At 40.9% G+C, this 14,716-nt stretch overlaps 1 protein-coding gene across 1 annotated transcript in view; it reads left to right on the top strand.

The window, feature by feature from the left end:
- The first annotated feature begins 660 nt into the window (after positions 1 to 660).
- EXTL3 (exostosin like glycosyltransferase 3) overlaps positions 661 to 14,716 on the top strand; it is an 89,869-nt gene continuing 75,813 nt past the window's right edge. Inside the window, exon 1 of the mRNA XM_027598014.1 lies at positions 661 to 875. The gene's annotated coding sequence lies outside the window, so the exon portion shown is untranslated. The remainder of the gene's footprint in view (positions 876 to 14,716) is intronic.

Here is a 14,716-nt window from a genome sequence, read left to right as displayed (position 1 = left end):
TTTCAAACGGTATTGCTTTTTCCTCCTAGTTTTGGTTGATCTTGCCACACGACTGGATTAAGCTATTGTTTTTGTAAAGCCCCTGGGGTTTTTGTTGTTTTGTTAAGCATCCAAGCTGCCTGGCCTTTTCTTTGTTGTTATATTCAAAGTGTTTTCAAAACTCCAGACCATTGCTGGCGACGGTCAGCTCTTTTAGGAAGGCCTTTTCTACTGATACGGGTTTATATTTGGACTTGGATTTCACCCGGCCCGTTCGAAGCGGCTGAGGCTCTCGGAGTCGGAACCTGTTCCAGAACTGTCGGAGACATTCTCTCCGCACTCCCTAGGTAGGTTTTTCTCAAGGGCGAGGGGCATTTGTAGGGCGCTGGCCTGAGGGCTCAGCGGGGCCCAACGCGTCCTTTCTCCCCGCTCGCCCGGCCAGCCGCCCTCGTCCTCGCTTTCGCCGCGCGTTTCCCACAATCCCCGGCGCCGCCGCCGCCACTCCCGGACTCAGGCGAGTCCCGCGGCGGAGCCCGAGGCCTTGGCGGCCCTTTGGGCGCTGTCCGGAAAGTCGCGACCGCGCCCCCCGCCCCCCCCCCCCCCCCCACGCCTCCCGGGCTCGCGAGCGCCCAGGTTCGGCCATTTCCGACCCCGCGCACTTCGGCAAGTTCCGCAGTCGCTTGTCGGAAATGGCTGCCCGCCGGCAGGGGGAGCGGAGGATCCGGCGCGGCCTGGAAGGCGGGCGGCAGGCGGCGAGAGCGGCTCTTGGGTACCCGAGCTTCGCGCAGGCGGCGGCGGCTCGTCCCTGAACTGGAAGCCGGTCGGACTCCTGGCGACGGTGGCGGCGGCGGCGGGAGCCCCGAGCAGCCAGGGACGGCGGCCCGGAAGCGCTCGTGGTAGGGATCGGGGGCTGGCCCCGAGCGCTGGGCACCGGGCGGGAGGGACCCGGTCCGGCAGTGCCGGGGCCGCGGGAGCCCGGGGGAGGCTGCAGCCCTGCGCGGCGGGGGCGTGCAGCCTCGGAGTAGGCCTTCCCAGCGGTCTCGGGGGCCTGGGGAGAGGACCTCCAGGGCCTTAGCCACCAGCGAGGGGGGGTAACCGGGCTCCGGGGGCTCCCAACACGACCCTCTCTCCTCCCCGGCGTCCCTTGTAGCCCCACTTCGGGTTGCCGCGTACCCACCTCCACCTCTTTTTCTGGAAGCTCGGCTTCAGCTGTGCACCCTCTTCTGATGCCTAAGCCCTCCACCTTTCTTTTGCCCCGTGTTTGTCCAGGTGCTTGGGTAAGAGCATCTGTCGACGAAGGGGCTGCCCAGGTCTGCCCCCTCCCATGTTCCCCGTGCACACACTCCCACCGTCTGCTTTGCGCTGCGTTCAGACACAGTTGCCTGCAGCTGCTCCTCCTTTGGTGCTTTTCACGGGGTTCACCTCCTCTGATCATAAGCCCGCAGTCAGAATAGCCACTTCCTGTCCGAGGGTCCAGGTGCCACTGTTCTCTGCATCTGGGACTCTTGGAGCACAGGTCCAGCTCTGTAGCGATGGGCCTAAGTGCTGTCTGGACAGAAGAGGGGTTGCGGAGTGCTTGTCTACACTACTGAAATCTTAGCCGGGTGACCAGACCCGCGCGCTGCAGGGGAGAGGACAAATCCCGAGCCCTTTGAAGATCAGGCAGGGCTGCCAGACTGCAGATAGTGTGTTTATCTCTTTTCCACATTGAGCCAGTGGTTCAGTTCCACTTTGTATATCTGTAGCTCTCAAAAGACTTGAATTTGGTGGATCTGGACATCTTTTCTTTCCTTTTAAAAAATTCTAAGGGCTTCGTCAAGTCCTCCTAGTTCAGCTCCTATGGAGGAGGAGGAGGAAATGCAGAACAACATATATCCATTTTTTTACCCATATGTGATTACTTAAGAGGTGTCTTAAGCAGTTCTTCCCCTCACTTTGTCCTCTTTTCTCTCTCATTAGGTAGCTTCAGTTTTGAAGGCTGGGCTCCCCATGTTTTCTTTCGTTTTAAAAAGATCTTTGTGTGTTGCGGTCATGGAGACTATCTGCATTTTCCCGTTTTGCTCAAGATTAGTCTTGCATTCTATCTACAGTTAATTATACGGTATATCCAGAGTGCCCGGGATAGTAACCTGTAGGGCCTTGAGAGTCTTGAGTGAAGCTAAGCATTCTCAACAACTTATTTAGCAGGGGGACTTTTAAATATTTCCTGATGAAGGAAAGGCTGTCATCTAAAACTCTAATTTGGTGCGTTAAAAATACCTTATCCTGTGGGAATTTCCTGATCTTCCACCTCTGGGGGAGCCTGAGGAATCAAAAGTACTCATAAGTATGTGGGAAACTCGCGAAAATGCTTTCTAGAGGAGAATTAGAATTGTGGATTGTTGGAATCTTGAAACATTTATTTAATACCTAAGGTATGGTCAGTGCTCTCAGGGGGCATGCCTCCTAACCAAATGATTGTCAAGAGTGTGTCTTCATTCCTTCATATTTGTCTCCATTTTCTAGGGAAAACACAGGCATTAAATGTTTGGCGTGTAGTTTGAATCTCTTAATGATTAGGCCTCAGAGTTTTAACCTATGAGTAAAAAGACTAAATGAACAGGTTAGAGAGAAATAGGTAAGGATTAAGCCTGAGTAGGGGACTTGTAGGACACAGTGGAAGGTTCAAAGGATGGTTGGAAGCCGTCAGAAGAATGTGGGGATTAGATAAGGACATGCCCTTTCCCTCTGGGCACTAGGCTATCTGTTGAGTGAAAAGTCATTTAGGGATGGTGCAGGAGTGAGGTGGTGGCAGGGCTGTGTGTGTGTGTGTGTGTGTGTGTGTGTGGTCCCTATCTGAGGTGAGACTGGCAAATAATGCCCTGGTGGAGGGTTGGAAATAGCGCCTGAAATAGAAAGAGTCAGGTATTAGGAAAATGAAGATCCCCCTGATCTACTGTTGGTAGAGATTTGAGTGACTTTGCATGTGATAACTTCAGAGTGAGGCAGGGAATATGAATCTTTCATAAAGTCCTAAAACTGTGCACTTATTTCTGCTGGATATTAAATTTATATCAGAAAACTGTTAGCATATTTATTTCCATTTTATTTTTATTCCCTCTTAATTTTCGGTAACCCTTTTGAAAACCTGTAATGATAGGATAACTAAGGAAAGAGGATTTTTCACGCATATGTATGTTCCATGAAAATACTGGCGCTCAGACACATGCGACTTTGAGAACTTAGGAGGGACAGAGGTAGGTTCACCTATAAGCATGATCTTTTCCTGCCTCAGCCAGTCCCACACTCCTTGTACATTGGGAATTTTGCACATCTCTTTGGTGATGTTACTAGGTGGAAGAGAGGCAGTATTAAGCATTTTGTAATCTTGAGTGTGTAAGAGGAATATGGAGTCTCTCTTTAGTGCACATTTACTTCCTCTACACTCAGGCCATAATGTTTAGTGTGGGATTTTGCTCACATGCATCAAAATGACCCAGTAAAATCCTAGGGAGGGAGCCATAGGAAGATGAACTGCACATGTATCATTTGGCTGCCCAGCTTATGCAAAAACTTAAATTAGGAGTGGACTTTTAGAAATGGGGAGATTTCACATAAAAATTTCTTTCTGGCTTTTTTTGAGAAACAAATTAGAGGATTCAGTGATACAGAGCTCACATTTCTAACAGTAGGAGTCTCCCTTAGTGGTGAATATACTCTCCATTTTGCTGAAGTCTCTACCTGCTGACTTCACTCATTTACTTCACTTTGAGGGCTTCTGTAGTTATTAAGATTGCTCTCCTTTTCCTAGGTCTTCTGTTCCACAGGCTAAATAGTCCCATTTCCTTCAGATTTTCTTATTTGACAGTTTCAAATGCTCTCATCAGCTTTTTAGTCCTCTGCCCTCCATTTACTTTGTTAATGCCCCTCTTAAAGTGGACTCAGCACAGCTTATAATAGTCAGCATGCAGTGTCACCTTACAAAGAAGAGAGTAACCTTTACTCCTTTCCATTTTGACACTAGGTTTTAAAAAAAAAGCAGAAAAGCAAGATGATAAGGTCTGTCTTTCCCTAAGCAGCCCTATATTCTTGACTACCTGAAGTTATAGTCAACTGAAATCACAACTCTGTATGTATGTATATGCTACTGTTAAACCACATCATTTCCATGTAGTTTTGGGATCTAGTGCTGAACTTTGCCTTTATCTCTATTAAATTTCATCTGCTTGGATATCCCAGACTGATAAAATCTTTTTGTATCCTGAAGTTTTTTCCAGCCTTACTCTTCCCAGCATGAGTTCTTTATCTCTGAAGTGGAGCTGTAAAATATAAAAGCACCGTGGCTTAGAAAGTATTTGATGAGGACCCTGTTATTAATGGATTCAGTAGAAAATTAAGGGGGGACCTTCAAAGAAAGCATTATGCTTAAGATCTTGAAGATGAAACAAAAGGTCTCGGGAAGAGCCTTGCTGCCATAAGTTGACACGTGGATAGTATTTTACCCCCCAGTAAAATAGGTATGTATGTGCTTTCTGTGTGCCAGGTGGTTGTAAATCAGTGGGGTCCAAGAATCTAAAAGGATCTTTGAGGTCATTTAGTTCAGTCCTTTAATTTATGATTTAAAAAAGGATAAGGAGTCAAGAAGGACGAGAAATTGTGAAGTTAGGGGACCTGATGAATCAGACGGTAATGAGAGAGGGACAGCAAAACTGGAGTCTCAATTTGAATTCACCCATGAAGGTTGCAGTTGGATGCCTGAGTCATAAAGCTGATTTATGTATGACTTAGCACACTTTTACTTCAGTTCTCTGTCTTATTCATAGTGTAAAATAAAAACCATGTTTTCTCGAGACACGGAAACCTTAGAGAAATTAGTTTACATCCTAGGCACTTGCACATCAAGGTGACTGCTCCAGGAAGATACTTTAGCAAAATCCAGCTGAAAACCTTATTTTTGAAAACTGTTTTTCTTCCCCCTCCCTCCACTATAGTGGAATCTGTATTTTTCTACTTTGCATTATATTGTGAACATTTTCCATTTTTATATAAAATGATTGAAAAGCTTATTGACAGCTTGATATTCATTTTAATGACATGGATTTTTATCATACTTTATACTTAACCATGCTTCTGATTTTGAACATTTAATTTAAAATTTTCTTTATGCTTTTAAAAAGAATGCTGTGTTCACATGGAATACATTCCTAGAAAGTGAAATTGCTGAACATTTTAAAGACTTCTGTAATAAATGGCAAATTACTTTTCTGTTTACCTTCCAACTGGTACAAGCAAGAGTACCTGCCACAGTGTGTAGCTGCCAGTAGCTGCGGGGATGTACAGTACCTTGTTGAGTGGTATACTTTGTAATGTTGTTGTGTGAATATTCTTGACGTTAAATCCTTTTTCTCATTAGTGATTCTTACCTAATAATAATTTCTGGAAGTGGAATTGTAGGGTTAGAGTTGGGGGCACAGTTGCAGGGCATTTATCACTTACTGCCAAATTGTGTTCCAGAATGTGTGCCAATCTTCAGTCGTAGTGGCAGAGTGTGGAGATGTTATCCTTGATCCTGGTTAGCACCACATATTATAATTTTACAATTCTTTGCTGATCTATGTGTGGAAAATGTCATTGTATCTTGTTTATATGTACGTTTCTGTGATTTCCAGGATAATTAATCATTTAAAACTATTTATTATTTGGGCCTCTTCTTTTTGTATACTGGCACACCTCAGAGACATTGCAGGTTTGGTTCCAGATCACTTCAGTAAAGTAAATACCGCGATAAAGCAAGTCAGATGAATTTTTTTTGTTTCCCTGTGCATATAAAGGTTATGTTTACCCTGCAGCGTAGTCTATTAGAATAGTGTACAATGGCATTATGTCTAAAAAATGTACATGCCTTAATTAAAAAATACTTTATTTCTACAATATGCTATCATCTGAGTTTTCAGCAAGTCAGTCTTTTTGCTGTAGAAGGTCTTGCCTCAGTGCTGACAGCTGCTGATGGATCAGGGTGGTGGTCCTAAAGGCTGGGGTGGTTGTGGCGGTTTCTTAAAATAAGACAGCAGTGAAGTTTGCTACATCAGTTGACTCTTTTCTTTCATAAACAATTTCTCTGTAGCATGTGATGCTGTTTGATTGCATTTTATGCACGGTAGAACTTCTTTCAAAACTGGAGTCAGTCCTCTAAAACCCTGCCACTACTTTATCACCTAAGTTTCTGTAATATTCTAACCCATTTGTTGTCATTTCTACAATCTTCACAGCATCTTTACCAGGAGTAGTTTCTATCTCAAGAAACTACTTTCTTTGCTCATCTGTAAGAAGCAATTCCTCATCCATTGACGTTTTATCACAAGATTGTAGCAGTTCACTCCCATCGTCAGGCCCCACATCTAATTCTAGTTCTCTGTTTCCACTACATCTGCAGTTATTTCGAACACTGAAGTCTTGAACCCCCCAAGTCCTCCATGAAGATTGCAATTAGATTCTCCCAGACTTGTTCATGTTGATATTTTGACATCTTCCCGTGAATCACAAATGTTCTTAATGGCACCTAGAATGGTGAATCCTTTCCAGAAGATTTTCAATTTACTTTGTCCAGATCCATCAGAGAAATCACTATCTATGGTAGCTATAGCCTCACGAAATATATATTTTTTAAAATAATATGACTTGAGAGTTGAAATGACTTCTTGATCTGTGGGCTGCAGAATGGATGTTGTGTTAGCAGGCATGAAAACAACATGAATCTTATCCATCTCCATCAGGGCTCTTGGTCAGGGGTGACCAGGTACATTGTCAATGAGCAGTAATATTTTGAAAGGAGTCTTCTTCTGAGCAGTAGGTCTCAACAGTGTGCTTAGAATATTTAGTAAACCGTGTTGGAAACAGATGTGCTGTCATCTAGGCTTTTTTCCAATTATAGAGGACAGGCAGAATAAATCTAGCACAGTTCTTAAGGGCCCTAGGATTTTCACAATGATAATTGAGCATTGGCTTCAGCTTAGCTGCATTGGCTCCTAACAAGAGAGTCTGTCCTTTGAAGCTTTGAGGGCAGGCATTGACTTCTCTAGTTATGGAAGTCCTAGATGACATCTTTCAATAGGCGGCTATTTCATCTACATTAAAAATCTGTTGTTTGGCTTAGCCACCTTCATTAACTATCTGAGCTAGATCTTCTGGATAACTTGCTGGAGCTTCTACAGCAGCGCTTGCTGTTTTACCTTGCACTTTGATGTTATAGGGATGGCTTATTTCCTTAAACCTCATGAGCCAGCCTCTGCTAGCTTCAGACTTTTCTTCTGCAGCTTCCTTGCCTCTCTCAGCCTTCACAGAATTGAAGACCATTAGGGCCTTGCTCTGGATTAGGCTTTGGTTTAACAATATTATATGGCTGGTTTGATCTATCCACACCACTTGCTCCATCTATATCAGCAATAAGGCTATTTTGCTTTCTTATCATTTGTGTGAAGACTTTTAATTTCCTTTAAGAATTTTTTCTTTGCGTTTACAACTTGGCCATTTGGCACAAGGGGCCTTGCTTTTGGCCTATCTCGGCTTTCAGCATGCCTTCCTTACTAAGCTAATCATTCCTGGCTTTTGATTTTAAGTGAGAGACATGTGACTCTTCCTATCACTTGAACACTTACGGGCCACCATAGGGTTATTAACTGGCGTGATTTCAGTATTGTGTCTCGGAATAGGGAGGCCCGAGGAGAGGGAAAGACAAGGGAACAGCATAGGTGGAGTAGAACACACACCACATTTATCTATTAAGTTTGCTGTCTTAGCTGGTCACAGTTTGGTGATGCCCCAGAGTAATTATAGTAGTAACATCAACTGATCACAGATCACCCTAACAAATACAATAATGATGAAATTGTTTGAAATATTTTGAGAATTAACAAATGTGACAGACACGTGAAGTGAGCAAATGTTGGAAAAATGGCAGATAGACTTGTTCGACTCAGGTTGCCACAAACCTTCCCCTTGTAAAAAACACAGTATCTGTGAAGTGCAATTAAATGAGCAAAATAAAACGAGGTATGCGTGTAATTCCTGTTTATTTCCTTTGACCATTGTATTGCTTTTACTTCTCTTAATGTTACGTTGCAGATGCTTCCCCCAGTCTTTTTATTGAATCTAAACCTTTTAAAAAAATAAATATACAGAAGCCTTTGAATCGTATGTAGTCACATCTGTTGAACTTCTACAGGTTCTGTTTTTCTTTGATTTCTTATAGACGTGGCTGTACTTACTTTGAGATGATATTACATGTATTCTTTTTTGTTTTTTTATGGTTTCACTTATTACAATTACCTCTAGAATCCATCAGAATTTATTTTTGGATTTGGTTTGTCATGCAGGAATCTGACTTTATTTTTTCCAAAAAGCTAATTGTCACATTATTTATTGAAAAATCTAGTGTGGTGTACTTTAAAGCGACTGCAGCAAGATTATACTTTCTTTACAAAACTAATACATGCTTATTGTAAAATGAATGAAGACAAAATGAGTGTTGAGTAAACAAATAGTAAACATGTGAGTAGTAGGGTATAGGTCAGTGATTCCCACTTCTTTATCTGTAAAGGATAAATAACAATACCTAACCCCAGATGGTTGATGTGAGGATGAAATAATATGTGTAAAGTGTGTTATCTGGAGTACACCGTAAATATAAATAAATATAATTATAACAAATGGAAAGTCTCCCCTACCTTCCATGTCTTCCAAAGGTGTATGATGTAGTCTGTAGAATTCCTACATGAATAAGGTGTTTTGTTGTTTGTCTTCCTTAGTTATCTATAATTACATTGATTTCGGATGTCGCCAGTCTGAATGGGGGTTGTCATTAATTCTTTGTTAGTCAGTGGTTTTGAGTTAGAGTTGAGTGCCCTTTGTTAAAATCACCTGGGAGTTTTGTCAAACTACAGGAGCCTGGGCCCCATACTTAAGAGTTCTGATTCAGTTAATGTAGGCTGAGCCTGGGTCTGTCATTTGAAGAAAATTCTTGAGTGAGTTGTGAATCCGGTTTGTAACCTTAGGTAAACACTGACTGGGTGAGACAATATGATTTTGGTTTGTAAGATGTTACCAAACTGGTGGGAAGGGAAACAGATATAGGAAATGGCATAATTTTCAAATTGAAGACTTACCCAAGGTGTTGAAAATTCTGGTTTCAGGTTTATTACTGACTAAACATGTGACCTGGGTTAGTTAAGAATGTTTACTTGTTAATACCTTGATTTGTCTGCGAATGGTATTTGTGGAACATCTTTGGCCTTAGAAATCTGTTCTTGAGTCCAAAGAATACTAGTTTTTCTCTTTCTAAAAACCCTGTAATAAGGGTGGCTTAACGGTGGTCCTCTGTGATTGTATCTTAATCTTAACTCTCAACTCAGTAGGTCAGAGTACAATCAGTTTTTCTTACCTGATTTTGGTTTTTAATTGGTGACAACTTTCTGTTTCCCTTATTTTATATCCAGACTGAGTTTATCCAGTAAATAAGCTACTGTGGTCGTTATATTGTGAAAAACACATGTCCCCAAAACCTGCTAGAACTGATACATACATTCAGTAAAGTTGCAGGATACAAGATCAATGTACAGAAATAAGTTGCATTTCTGTACACTAATAATGAAGCAGCAGAAAGAAATTAAGGAATCAGTCACATTTACAGTTGCACCAAAACCAGTAAGATACCCAGGAATAAACCTAACCAAAGAGGTGAAAGACCTATACTCTGAAAACTATTAAACACTGATAAAAGAAATTGAAGATGACACAAAGAAATGGGAAAATATTCCATGCTCATGGATTAGAAAAACAACTATTGTTAAAATATCTATTCTACCCAAAGCAATCTACACATTTAATGCAATGCCTATCAGAATACCACCAGCATTTTTCACAGAGATAGAACAAATAATCCTAAAATTTGTATGGAACCACACTATTGCTGGAATAGCCAAAGCAACCTTGAAAAAGCAAAGCAAAGCTGGAGGCATCACAATTCCAGACATCAAGCTGTATTACAAAACTGTTGTGATCAAAACACTATGGTACTGGCACAAAACTAGACACACAGATCAATGGAACAGAATAGAAAACCCAGAAATGAACCCACAACTATGTGGTGAATTAATCTTCAACAGAGCAGGAACGAATATTCAGTGGGAAAAAAAAACAGTCTCTTGAACAAATGGTGTTGGGAAAACTGGACAGCTACATGCAAAAGAGTGAAACTGGACCACTGGCTTATACCAAACAAAAAAACCCACCTCAAAATGGATTAAAGACCTAAATGTGAGACCTGAAACCATAAAAATCCTAGAGGAGAGGGCGCCTGGGTTGCTCAGTCCTTAAGCATCTGCCTTCGGCTCAGGTCATGATTCCAGGGTCCTGGGATCGAGCCCCACATCGGGCTCCCTGCTCAGCAGGAAGCCTGCTTCTCCCTCTCCCACTACCCCTGCTTGTGTTCCCTCTCTCGCTGTGTCTCTCTCTGTCAAATAAATAAATAAAATCTTAAAAAAAAAAAATCCTAGAGGAGAACACAGGCAGTAACCTCTTTGACAGCTGTAGCAAATTTTTCTAGTTGAGATGTCTCCTGAGGCAAGGGAAACAAAAGCAAAAATAAACTATTGGGACTACATCAAAATAAAAAGCTTCTGCACAGCGAAAGAAACAATCAACAAAACTAAAAGGCAGCCTATGGAATGGGAGAAGATATTTGCAGTTGACATATCTGATACAGGGTTAGTATCCAAAATCTATAAAGAACTTTTCAAACTCAACACCTAAAAAAACAATCCAGTTAAGAAATGGGCAGAAGACATGAGTAGACATTTTTTCAAAGAAGACATACAGATGGCTAACACACATGAAAAGATTCCCAACATCACTCATCATCAGGGAAATACAAATCAAAACTACAGTAAAATATCACCTCACACCTGTCAGAATGGCTAAAATTAACACTGGAAACAGATGTTGGCGAGGATGCAGAAAAGGAACCCTCTTGCGGTGTTGGTGTGAATGCAAGCTGGTACAGCCACTCTGAAAAAATTAAAAATAGAACTCTCCTACGGTCCAGCAATTGCACTATTGGGTATTTACCCAAAGAATACAGAAATATTAATTCAAAGGGATACAGGCATCCCAGTGTTTATAGATAGCAGCATTATCTGCAATAGCCAAATTATAAACCTAAGTGTCAGCCAAGTGTCCACTGACTGATGAATGGATAAAGAAGAGGTGGTATATATATAGACATAGTGGAATATTGCTCAGCCATAAAAAAGAATGGAATCTTGCCATCTGCAGTGACATGAATGGAGCAAGAGAGTATTATGCTAAGCAAAATAAGTCAGAGAAAGACAAATACTGTGGATATGATTTCACTCACATATGGAATTTAAGAAACAAAACAACCAAAGGGAAAAAAAAAAAGAGAGGCAAACTGAGAAACAGACTCTTAAGTATAGAGAACAAACTGATGGTTACCAGAGGGGAGGTGGGTGGCGGAATGGGTGAAGTAGGTGATGGGGATTAAGGAGTGCACTTGGTGTGATGAGTACTGAGTGTTGTATGCAAGTGTTGAATCACTATATTGTACATGTGAAACTAATATTACACTATATGTTCACTAACTGGAATTTAAATCAAAGCTTAAAAAATAATCCTAGTGGAAAAAAACAACACATGGCCTCTATCTCCTTTAGCTTGTGAAGTGCCTACATGCAGTTCTTACCAGTCATGCTTTATCTACAGTTAGCTTCTCCAGAAAGTGCCTTTTGTTATTTTGAACAATAGAAGAGAGTAGTCAGAGTCTTAACAGTAGTGGTAGTATTGGGGAATTGTTTTAGTGCTTCTTAACATACTTCCTGATTTTGAACTAGGTACGACCTTGCCATAACAGGCTGTTTGTCATGGCCTGTGTTTGGTAGGAAATCAGGAAATGATGTTCTTTTAGGTTGTTAGTATTTAAAAACAAAACAAAGTCTCTGAAATATTGCTTTCAACAACCTTGCTGAAATGATTTCCTGTACAGAACTATGTTTACCTAATTTGAAGGGCTTGTGGCAATAATAGCAGCAACGTACAAATAATTTTGTAGAACCTGCACCTGGGTTGTAATGACATTCTGCTTCCTTGATGGACCAATATGTCTTACATGAGAAAAAAAAAAAAAGTAGTACTGCATGCCCCAGATACACAGGTAAGTCATTAGGTACACCGGCAAAGAGATTTTGCTCTGAGTATATTATTGTCTTTTTTTTTTTTTTTTTTAGCAGATACATACTATTTTTTTCTTTTTAAAAAAATTTTTATTTAAATTCAATTTAGTTAACATACAGTGTATTATTCGTTTCTGGGATAGAGCAGTTAAATACTTTAAATATGAATATAGTGTTAGCTTTAGGTTCTGAAGTAGTATTACTGGGTTGTAATTATAATTATTATCCACGGTTACAGTGAAGCAATAGTAATATGGATAATTTTAAAATAATTTATGCATGATATGCATGTGAAGTGTGCTCCTTGAATTAATATCACAGCAGTTCAGCATAATGGTTAAGGGATTAAGAGCGTGGGCAACTCTAAAATCAACCCTCACATCAAAGCAGGTCTAAGAGATTGATTTGAAGCCAAGTTTTATTTAGTATGGATGATCTTAGGCAAATTACCTAACCTCTGTGCTTTGGTTTCCTCATGTGAGAATTGTAGTAGTACGCATTTCATAGGATTGTTGTGAAGATTAAGTGTGTTAAGGAATATAATAAGTTTAACTGGGTACACAGTAAACATTCAGTAAATGTTAGCTATTATAATTATTGACAATTTTAAAGTCAGTTGAAAGTTTCATTTGGGAACATCTGGTAAGTGTTGAGTTTTTCCATTTCTTGCCCCATTCTCTCTTCATACCTTTCAGATATATGATCGCAGCCCGAATGGAACCAGCCGTTCCCTTCTTTCCTCCCTTTTGCTTTTTTCCTCTTCCACTGAGTGTTTTACTTTAGTTTAGTATAGTTTTGCTGATTTTTTTTCTGGTATGAAGAGAATTATACAAGTTTATTGAAAGGCATAAAAGAAGACCTGAATAAACAGAGAGATACCCCAGATCCATGATAGAGAGTTTCAGTATCAGAGTGTTTTAGTTTTAAAAGAAGAAAAGTCCAGTCAGTAGGATGGTTTTGTATCATCAAACTCTTAAAAGCCCAGTTCTGGCCATAAGTAATGTTCCTGCTGATAGTTTGCCAGTTGTGATAAGGAATGTTAGAAGACCACTGCAAAGAAAGAGCAGTAATAGAAGGGCATTGGTATGTTGAGGTATAGGCGTGAGAAGATGAGAGGGGAATACAAATGCATGCAGAATTCTGAATTGGAACTGTAAACCCCAGCTTCTCAGCTCACCTTTTGGACTTTTGATTTCTTTTGTTTGTTGTTGTTTTTTTTTTTTAAAGACTTATTTATTTTAGAGAGAGAGCGAAGCGAGCATGAGTGGGGGAGGGGCAGAAGGAGAGGGAAAGAGAATCCTCAAGCAGACTCCCAGCTGAGCATGGAGCCTGATGCAGGGTTCCATTCCAGGACCCCAAGATCATGACCTGAGCCGTAATCAAGAGATGGATGCTTAACTGACTGAGCCACCCAGGCGCCCTACATCTTGGACTTTTAAATTGAGTTATTGACCACTTCTGCTTTCCAGGAACATAGCGTGTTTCAGGCCCTGGAGTGAATGGCTAACGGATGAAGAATTCTACTTTGCATTTACCAGCAAAATTTTTTGATTAGGGAAAGAGTAGAAAGTAGGGCATCAGCCATGATTTGAATGGTAAATCTCTATGTACAAATATTTAGAATTTTTTTTTCTCTCTTTGCTGGGAGAAGAAACTACTGTAACCTCCTTGTAATCATAGATGTACTTAAGGTGTGGATGTCTCTGTTGCTGACCATGGAAAAGAGATATCAGGAGGAGGTCAAGTTTAGAGAGGTAAATTTGAGTCAGTAAGTTAGGAGGGATAATTGAAGCTAATTGGCTAGGTCTAGTAAGTGAAGACTGAGAGAAGACAAAGGAGGAACTGGTGAAGAACCACTGTATTTTTTTTCTCTTTATTTTTTATTTATTATTTATTTATTTATTTTTTAAATTTTATGTTAGTCACCATACGTTACATCATTAGTTTTTGATGTAGTGATCCGTGATTCATTGTTTGCATATAACACCCAGTGCTGCATGCAATATGTGCCCTCCTTAATACCCATCACTGGGCTAACCCATCCCCCCCACCCCCTCCCCTCTAAAACCCTCAGTTTGTTTCTCAGAGTCCATCATCTCATGGTTCATCCTTCCCTCCAATTACCCCCCTTCATTTTTCCCTTCCTACTATCTTTTTTTTTTTTTAACATATAATGTATTATTTGTTTCAGAGGTACAGGTCTGTGGTTCATCAGTCTTACACAATTCACAGTTCCCACCATAGCACATACCCTCCCCAGTGTCCATCACCCAGCCACCCCATCCTTCCCACCCCCCACCACTCCAGCAACCCTCAGTTTGTTTCCTGAGATTAGGAGTCTCTTATGAGGAACCACTGTCTTTAAAAGTGGTGAAAGGAGTCAGAGAAAGAGCTGTTGGGGTGGAGAACCAAGAGAGCAGATGATTAAAAAACATAAAATATAAATTAAGTTAGTATGAGATAAGTTGTGTGTGTGTGTGAGAATGACAGAACATTTCGATAGGAGAAATCAAGGA

The sequence above is a fragment of the Zalophus californianus genome, chromosome 2, assembly GCF_009762305.2.
Source record: "Zalophus californianus isolate mZalCal1 chromosome 2, mZalCal1.pri.v2, whole genome shotgun sequence".
NCBI classification, from domain to species: Eukaryota; Metazoa; Chordata; class Mammalia; order Carnivora; family Otariidae; genus Zalophus; species Zalophus californianus.
Note: the sequence above shows the minus strand (reverse complement) of the source record. Positions and strands in the feature narration are given on the sequence as shown.